Here is a 10022-nt window from a genome sequence, read left to right as displayed (position 1 = left end):
AATTTTTTTATTTTTGGCTGCATCGGGTCTTAGTTGCGGCAAGTGGGATCTTCATTGAGGTGTGAGGGATGTTTTGTTTCAGCGCGTGGGCTCTTCATGGTGGCGCACGGGGTTCTCTCTAGTTGTGGCATGCGGGTTTTCTCTCTAGTTGTGGTGTGCAGGCTCCAAAGTGTGAGGACTCTAGTTTGCAGCATGCAGGCTCTCTAGTTGAGGCACGCAAGCTCAGTAGTTGTGGCACATGGGCTTAGCTGCCCTGAGGCATATGGGATCTTAGTTCCCTGACCAGGGATTGAACCCACACCCCTTGCATTGTAAGGTGGATTCTTTACCACTGGACCACCAGGGAAGTCCATGCCCATTTTTTAATCAGGTTGTTTGTTTGTTTTTTGATGTTGTCTGAGTTCTTTGTATGATTTGGATATTAACCCCTTATTAGATATATTATTTGCAAATATCTTCTCCCATTCAGTAGGCGACCTTTTCATTTTGTTGATAGTTTCCTTCGCTATGCGAAACCCTACTTTGATGTAGTGTCGTTTATTTATTTTTGTTTTTGTTTCCCTTGCCTGAGGAGACAGATCCAAAAAAGTGTTAAGACCTACATCAAAGAGCATACTACCTGTGTTTCCTTCTAGGATTTTTATGGTTTCAGATCTTACATTTAAGTCTTTAATCCATTTTGAGTTTATTTTTGTATATGGCTTAGGAAAGTAGTCCAGTTTGATTCTTTTGCATATAGATGTCCAGTTTTCCCAACACCATTGATTAAAGAGGCTTTTTCCCCACTCTATATTCTTACCTCCTTTGTCATAGAGTAATTGACCATATAATCATGGGTTTATTTCTGGGTGCTCTATTCTGGTCCATTGATCTGCTTTTGTGCCAGTACTATACTGTTTTGATTACTGTAGCTTTGTAGTATAGTTTGAAATCAGAGAGATGATACCTCTAGCTTTGTTCTTCTTTCTCAAGATTAATTTGGATATTAGGGATCTTTTGTGTTTCCATACAAATTTTAGATTTGTTCTAGTTCTGTGAAAAATGTCTTTGGTAATAGGGATTGCATTGAATCTGTAGATTGCCTTGGGTGGTATGGTCATTTTAACAGTATTAAATCTTTCAAACCATGAGCACAGTATATTTTTCCCTCTGTTTGTATCCTCTTCACTTTCTTTCATCAACATCTTATAGTTTTTAGAGTTAGATTTATTCCTAGGTACTTCATTCTTTTTGATGCAACTATAAATGGGGCTGTTTTCTTAATTTCTCTTTCTTTTCTTTTCTTTTTTTTTTTTTTGGCTGCACTGGGTCTTCATTGTGGCATGCAGTCTTCTCTCTAGTTGTGGCACGAGGGCTGCTCTCTAGCTGTGGTGCATGGGCTTCTCTAGTTGTGGCGTGTGGGCTTCTCGTTGCAGCGCGTGGACTTAATATCCCACATGCTGCAGGGCAACTAGTTCCCCCACTAGGGATTGAACCCGCAACCCCTGCGTTGGAAGGAGAATTCTTAACCACTGGACCATGGGGAAGTCTCTTAATTTCTCTTTCTGATAGTACATTATTAGTGTATAGAAATACAACAGCTTTCTGTATAATTTTGTATCCTGCAACTTTACCGAATTCATTTTTGTTCTAATAGTTTTTTGATAGCATCTTGAGGATTTTCTATGTCTTGTCACCTGCAAACAGTGACAGTTTTACTTCTTCCTTTCTAACTTGGATTCCTTTTATTTCTTGTGTGATTGCTGTGGCTATGACTTCCAATACTATGTTGAATAAAATTGGCGAGAGTGGGCATCTTTGTCTTGTTACTGATTTTAGAGGAAATGACCATTAAGTATGATGTTGGATGTGGGTTTGTCATATATGGCATTTATTATGTTGAGATGTATTCCTTCTATACCCACTTTGTTGAGGGTTTTTATCATAAATAGATGTTGAATTTTGTCAAAAGATTTTTCTGCTCTATTGAGATGATCATATGATTTTTATTCTTCAGTTTCTTAATGTGGTGTATCACATGGACTGATTTGCAGATTTTGGGTTTTTTAAATTGAGGTATAGTTGATTTACAATGTTGCATTAGTTTCAGGTGTTCAGCAAAGTGATTCAGTTATACATATATATGTATGTCTATTCTTTTTCAGATTCTTTTCTCTTATAGGTTATTACAAAATATTGAGTATAGTTCCCTGTGCTATACAGTAGGACCTTGTTGGTTATCTATTTTATGTATAATAGTGTGTATATGTTAATCCCAAACTCCTAATTTATCCCTCCCCCTGATTTGCAGATTTTGAACCATCCTTGCATCCTGGGATAAATCCCACTTGATCATGGTGTTTGATCCTTTTAATGTATTGTTGAATTTGATTTGCTAATATTTCGTGGAGAATTTTTGAATCTATGTTCCTCAGTGATATTGGCCTGTAATTTTCTTTATTGTGGTATCTTCAGAATTTTATTTTTTATATGGATCATACAGTATGTACTCTTTTTGTCTAGCTACTTTTACTTATCACTGCTATTTTGAGATTTGTTCAGATTGTTTTGTGTATCAATAATTCATTCTTTTTTATTGCTGAAAAGTATTCCATTGTTTGGGTATATCACAATTTGTTTATCTATTTACCCATCGATGAATACTTAGGTTGTTCCCACTTTTTGGCTATTACCAATAAAGCTGCTGTGAACATTCATATACAAGACTTCATATGGACAAACACTTTTGTTTTCCTTGTGTAAACATGTAAGAGTAAAATGGCTGGATCATATGGTAGGTGTATGTTTAACTATTTTTGAAAACAGACTGGCAATTTCCTAAATAGTTGTACAACTATACATTCCCACAAGCAGTGTAAGAGAGTTCCAACTGTCTTTTAGATATTAATATTAGTCATTCTAATAGATGTGTAGTAGTAACACATTTAATGTGATTAATGAAAATGTTAGGTTTACATCTGTCATTTTGCTACGTATTTTCTATTGTTCCATCTGTACTTTTGTACATTTAAAAAATTTTCAGCCTTCTTTTGAATGAACTGAGTCTTTATGATTCCATTTCATTTCCTTTTTTGGCTTATTAGCTATAACTCTTTGGTTATTTTAGTGGCTGCTTTAGTGTTTACAGCATGCATCATTAAAATGATCACAGTCTACTTTCAAGTGATATTATATCACTGTAAGTATTGAATAAGAATCTTACAATAGTATGCTTCCATTTCTTCTGTTCTGACTTTCTGCTATTATTAGCATATGTTTTCCTTTTACATGTGTTATAAATCCCACACTACATTTTTATTATCTTTGTTTAACAATCAATTACCTTTTAAAAGTATTAAAATAATAATTACAATATCTTATATGTTTACCCATGTAATTACCCTTTTCAGTGCTTTTTATTTCCTTTGTGTAGATCCATATTTCCACACGATATCATTTCATTTTGGCTTTTCCCTTTAACATTTCCTACAATGTGGGTCTGATGATGATGAATTCTTTCAGTTTTTTATGTATAAAAATTTCTTAAGCCTTTATTTTTGAAATGTATTTTAATGGGTATAGAATTCTAGATTGACATTTTCTTTTCTTTCAGTGCTTTAAAGGTGTTGTCCTACTGTCTTCTGTCAACAATTCTTTCTACTAAGAAATCTACATCATTTTTATCTTTGTTCCCCTGTACATAATGTGTCTTTTTTTCTGGTTGCTTTTAAGATTTTCTCTTTATCATTGGTTTTGAGCAATTTGATTATGATATACCCTGTAGTTTTCTTCATATTTCTTGTGCTCAGAGTTCATTAAGCTTCTTGAATCTGTGGGTTTATAGTTTTAATCAAATTAAAGATTTGGGGACCATTATTTCTTCAAAAAATTTTCCATCCCTCCCTCCTCATCTCCTTTGGAGACACCTATTACACAGATATTAGGTCACTTGAAATTGTCCTATAGCTCACTGAAACTCTGTTCATTAAAATGTTTTTGCATTTTGGATAGTTTCTATTGCTATATCTTCAAGTTCATTAATCTTTCAAATCTGCCATCAATCCCCTCCAGTATGTTTTTCACCTCAGTCATTGTAGTTTTCATCTCTAGAAGTTTAATTTGATTTTTAAAAAATGTTCTTGTCTAGCTAATTCTAATATCTGGGTCAGTTCTGACTTACTGATTATTCTCTATATTATGGGTCCTATTTTCCCTGCTTCTTTGCATGCTTTCTTGTTGTTAATCAGCTGCCAGACATTATGAATTTTACTTTGGGTGCTGGATTTTTTATATATTTATAAATATTATTGAACTTTTTTTCTGGGAAGCAGTTATTTGGAAAGAGTTTGATCCTTTGGGGTCTTGCTTTTTTTTTTTTTTTTTAATTAATATCTACTTTATTTATTTATTTATTTTTGGCTGTGTTGGGTCTTCGTTTCATGCGAGGGCTTTCTCTAGTTGCGGCAAGCGGGGGCCACTCTTCATCGTGGTGCGGGGGCCACTCTTCCTCGCGGTGCGCGGGTCTCTCACTATCGCGGCCTCTCCCGTTGCGGGGCACAGGCTCCAGACGCGCAGGCTCAGTAGTTGTGGCTCACGGGCCCAGTTGCTCCGCGGCATGTGGGATCTTCCCAGACCAGGGCTCGAACCCGTGTCCCCTGCATTAGCAGGCAGATTCTCAACCACTGCGCCACCAGGGAAGCCCGGGGGTCTTGCTTTTTAAGGTGTGTTAGGTGGGAGCATATCAGTACTCTTTCTAAGTCTAATTATTCCCCATTACTGAGGCAAGACCTTTCTGAGTACTCTACCCAATGCCTCATGAATCATGAGATATTCCAGTCTGCCTGGTGGGCACAGGCAGTATTCCCAACCCTGTGTGAGCTCTGGGCACTGTTCCCACTAATCCTTTTGGGTGGTTCTTTCCCTGGTCTCAAGTAGTTTCTGCACGTGCTTGGGAAAATCAATACTCAGCTAAATACTCAAGGGGGACCCTCTGCACATCTCTGGAGTTCTCTTTCTGTGCAGCTCTCTCCTCTCTGGCACTCTGTCCTGTGGTCTCCACCTTCTTGCTCTTCTCAGAATCTCAGCTCTGTTTCCTCAACTCAGGTAGTTTTGCTGGGCTCCACTTGGGTTCCCTTCCCTGCATCGTGGCTGGAAAACTCTCTCAAGAAGGTAAGTTGGGTGATCGTAATCACAGGGCTCATCTTGTCTTTCTCATCTTCAGGTTTCACTGTCTTTCATTGCCTGGTGTCTAGTGCCTTAAACTGTTGCTTCATATATTGTCCATTGTTGGCTGCTTTAGGAAAGGGAGTAGATTTGGTCACCATTACTCTGTCTTGGCAGGAAGTGAAAGGCAGAAGTCCTCTTCTCCCACCCCCACTGGCAAGTTCCTAATTGCATGTTTGTAGCTTTTAATTTTTCTTCCCCTATATGGTCTATGGCCCTATATTAGCCAGAGTTAAATCAAGGAAGCAGAACTACAATGGATATTACAGAATGAGGAATTATTAGAGGAATTAGGCTTTACTCCAGTGGTTCCCAGTGTATGCTCCCTGGACCAACAGCATCAAGCATCAGCATTACCTGGGGATTTGTTAGAAATGCAAATATTCTAGGCCCCACCACAGACCTAGAAGCCTGGGGGTAAGACTCAAAGTTGGTTTTAGTAAACCCTCTAGGTAATCCAGATGCCTGTTGAAGTTTGAGAGCCACTGCTTTACATAATTGGAGGAGAGACTGGGGAGGTAATGGTCCAAATGAGGGTGTTAAAAAGCCAGGGGAAAAATCACTAATTGGCTTTCTTAATCACTAGTTTGGGTGAACTAGTTAGTGCTTTCAGGGAAGTCTGGAAGTGAGGCACATCAGCTGCTGGAACGGGATCACACAGGGAACTGGGATAGAAGACCATGGAAGGCTGTTGTCTCTTCATAGCTACGCTCTGTGAATTCACAGCCAAGTGGTCTGGCAATAGGTCTGGGTTGCTATTGGTCAGCAGAGCTAACAATAAAGAAAAAGAGCTGGACATAGAGCAAGAACAAGGATGTGCAGCAAAAAAAAAAGAGCAAGGGAAAACTGGAACTTTCTGGCACCTCTCTGTCTCTCCTCACCTCTGACCACGATGACCTTCAGATTGTAATGCCTGCTGCTTCAGTTTCACCTCCCAAATCTTGTGCAAATTTTCTTTTGGCCAACTCTGATCCCGAGCCAAACAGGGAAGGGGATTGTGGGAAATTTAATTTTAGCTTAGCCAAGTTAATACACTCTACAAATCTACCAAAGTCAACTTAACAAGACAGGAGATTCTAGGAAATGTAGTTCCAGGTTAGCTAAATGGACAATTAAAAAACCCACAACATTCCATCCCATGTTAATATGACATTCAGTCACACCTCTTTTACACCGTATTTAACTTCCAAAGTAAAAAATCCTCAAAATCATGCATCTGATTAACATACTCCTGTCCATCAAAAAATCAAAAGCATGCTAACCATCTCCCAAAAGAGGATACAAATTCCTATATGTCACTTTATATTCAGGTGATGTTCAAGCCTTTTCTAGTGGGTCAAAACCCTCTTTGATATCTATAATACATCTTATCTTAGACGGTAGGAGAATGAGATGAGAAAAAAAGAGAAGATCTAGTTGATACATACCTGACAGATTTATAATAAAATAAGGAAGAAATACTCATAACTATTATAGTCCTCATTTCTACAACTAGTCATGTGGCCATAAATGTTATCTATAAATTCCTTCTTCCTTCTTCCACTACCCATTCCATATTTCCTTTGCCCTCTGCAAGTACCTCGGATAGTCCTGATTCCTTGCCTGAAGGAATGACCCAAACCTTCATTCCTGAAGAGTCTGGACTATTACTAATCCAGCCTGTGCTAAATTGTTGTAGTTTTCCATTAACTTTTATCACTTTATATGGTAGTATTAAGAGCAGCCCCAGGAGATCTACTGCACTCCAGACAAAGTCTTACTTACCTCTTTGTGTAATCACAACCCAATTTCCCCTTTCAAATTAGGATCAATAGTCACAAAGCAGCCCAATGGTTGGTTAGCATGAGAAGCCCAAAGTAGGCAGAAGCCTGGTGTGGCAGGCTCAGTTTCGAGTTTAATAGAACTTCTGAGTTCTCTGGAGGAAGCATTTCTCTCTTGGGAATTAAGACCTCTGGGCCAGCAGAACCCAAAGTTGCCTTATGACTTGATGAGTCAGGCAATGTCCAATTCATCAGGGGTAACTCAGGTTGCACGGTGACTTGGTAATGCCTGGTGGTCAAGAGTTCAGTCTCTACTAAGGCCCAAGAGCAAGCCAGAAGCTGTTTTTTTTTTTTTTTTTTTAATAAATTTACTTATTTATTTTTGGCTGCATTGGGTCTTCGTTGCTGAGCGCGGGCTTCCTCTAGTTGTGGTGAGCGGGGGCTACTCTTCGTTGCGGTACACGGGCTTCTCATTGCTGTGGCTTCTCTTGTTGCAGAGCATGGGCTCTAGGTGCGCGGGCTCAGTAGCTGTGGCATGCGGACTCTAGAGCGCAGGCTCAGTAGTTGTGGCGCACGGGCTTAGTTGCTCCGCGGCATGTGGGATCTTCCCGGACCAGGGATTGAACCTGTGTCCCCTGCATTGGCAGGTGGATTCTTAACCACTGTGCCACCAGGGAAGTCCACAGAAGCTGTTTTTCAAAAGGGGAATAGTTTTCTGCAGAGGATAGCATAGCTTTTCTCAAAATCCTAAACGTCTGTGCTGTCATTCACCTACAGGAGCCTGCCAAAAGCTCTATACAAGCATCACTAACTGCCACAGACACTTTGAGATCATTGGATCTGCTGGATCATAAGGCCTAAGTGGCAGAGCAAACTGTACTGCAGCTTGGACCTGCTGCAGAGCCTTCTCTTGTTCTGGGCCATTGTTAAAAAAGACAAAAATTCAGACTTCTCAGTAAACGACTTGAAGTAATACACCCAAATAAAGTATATATTGCCTTCAAAATGCAAAGGGGCCCACTAGGCATTGTACCTCTTTCTTAGTGGTAGAAGGAGCCAGATGTGGCAATCTGCCCTTTACCTAGAAAGGGATATTGCAACATGCCCCAGTTTATTGGACCCCTAGGATTTCACTGGGGCGGGCAGGTCCATGATTTTTCGGTGGAATCTATTTCCTATCCTCTGGCATGCTTGAATCTTACCAAAGTATCCAAGGTAGATACCGTATCCTGCTATAATGTAGTGGGCCAGTGTGATGATAGCCTGTAGAATTCAGTGATGATCCGTCTCTGTAGACCAGCTAGGGAGGTAATAGAGCCCTGACACAGACCAATAAAGTGTGTTGCTGGTCCTGCCTGCTGAAAACCAACTATTTCATACAGTCTTTGCTATCAGGTCTAGAGAAAGAAAGTGTTCACTACATCAGTAGCTGTATACCAGGTGGCAGGGAATGTGTTGATTGGTTCCAGCAAAAAACACACACATCTGGAACAGCAGTTGCAACTGGTATCATCACTTAACTTTATGATAATCCACTGTCATTTCCCACAATCCATTTGTCTCCTGCACAAACCAGATATGTGTGTTGAAGGAAGATGTAGTAAAAACCACCAATCATTTTTTTAAAAAATATTTATTTATTTATTTTGGCTGCGCCGGGTCTTAGTTGCAGCATGCGAACTTAGTTGCGGCATGCATGTGGGATCTAGTTCCCCAACTAGATGCAGGATCGAACCTGGGCCCCCTGCACTGGGAGCGCGGAGCCTCACCCACTGGACCACCAGGGAAGGCCTATAAACCACCAATCTTGCATCTTCTAAATCTTCATAGCATTTTGGGCCCCCAGTAGTCCTCAAAAGTCTAGTTATTCCCTCTTCCCCAATATATAGTCACACTAGCAAATGGTCACAAGTCCTTTTGAGAAAGGCTTCGCTTTTATTCAAGAGGCTCTGTGTCAGCTAACTGTCTCGCATCTGGAAACTTCAGAGGAGATCAACAGACTGGCTCAAGTCAGAATTCTGTTCATCAGATCCAGAGATTTTCTGTGTATACAAATCAAGTAAAACTTTAGAAGGCTGCCATCTATTTCAGTCCTAGGGACACAGTAACCAATTAGCTAAGGACAAAGCTATCTACAGATAAGGGACCCTCTTCAAAACTCCCAGGGAGGCCTTCTTGTTCTGTTTGTATGTTAATTGCATGTTCATATTTTTAATCTTATGTATGCAATTGAGGCCTTTTCATTTTTTTTTTTACACCCCGTGCCAAAGAACAAGTTTTAAAAGGTCTACCACTTTTATGTGTGTGTGTGGTTGGTGGAGGAAAGGTACAAGGAAGTTATTATTTTTTTTGTTGAAGTATAGTTGATTTACGATGTTGTGTTTCAGGTATACAGCACAGTGATTCAGTGATATATATATATCTATAGATATAGATATGTAGATAGATATACTTTTCCAGACTCTTTTCCCTTATAGGTTATTACAGAATATTGAGTATAGTTCCCAGTGCTATACAGTAGGTCCTTGTTGGTTATCTATTTTATATATAGTAGTGAGTATATGTTAATCCCATCCTCCTAATTTATCCCTCCCCACCTTTCCCCTTTGGTAACCATAAATTTGTTTTCTATGTCTGTGGGTCTATTTCTGTTTTGTAAATAAGTTCATTTTTCTCTTTTTTTTAGATTCCACATATAAGCATATCATATGATATTTGTCTTTGTCTGGCTTCCTTCACTTAGTATGATAATCTCTAGGTCCTTCCATGTTGCTGCAAATGGCATTATTTCATTCTTTTTTATGGCTGAGTAATATTCCATTGTATATATGTATCACATCTTCTTTATCCATTCATCTGTTGATGGACATTTAGGTTGCTTCTGTGTCTTGGCTATCGTAAATAGTGCTGCTATGAACATAGGGGTGCATGTATCTTTTCTAATTATAGTTTTCTCCAGATATATGCCCAGGAGTGGGGTTGCAGGATCATATGGTAACTCTATTTTTAGTTTTTTAAGGAAACTCCATACTGTTCTCCATAGTGGCTGCACCAATTTAC

Source organism: Eubalaena glacialis, chromosome 10 (assembly GCF_028564815.1).
Source record: "Eubalaena glacialis isolate mEubGla1 chromosome 10, mEubGla1.1.hap2.+ XY, whole genome shotgun sequence".
In the NCBI taxonomy this organism is placed as follows: Eukaryota; Metazoa; Chordata; class Mammalia; order Artiodactyla; family Balaenidae; genus Eubalaena; species Eubalaena glacialis.
The sequence above is the reverse complement of the archived record's forward strand: the minus strand, read 5'-3'. Positions refer to the sequence as shown.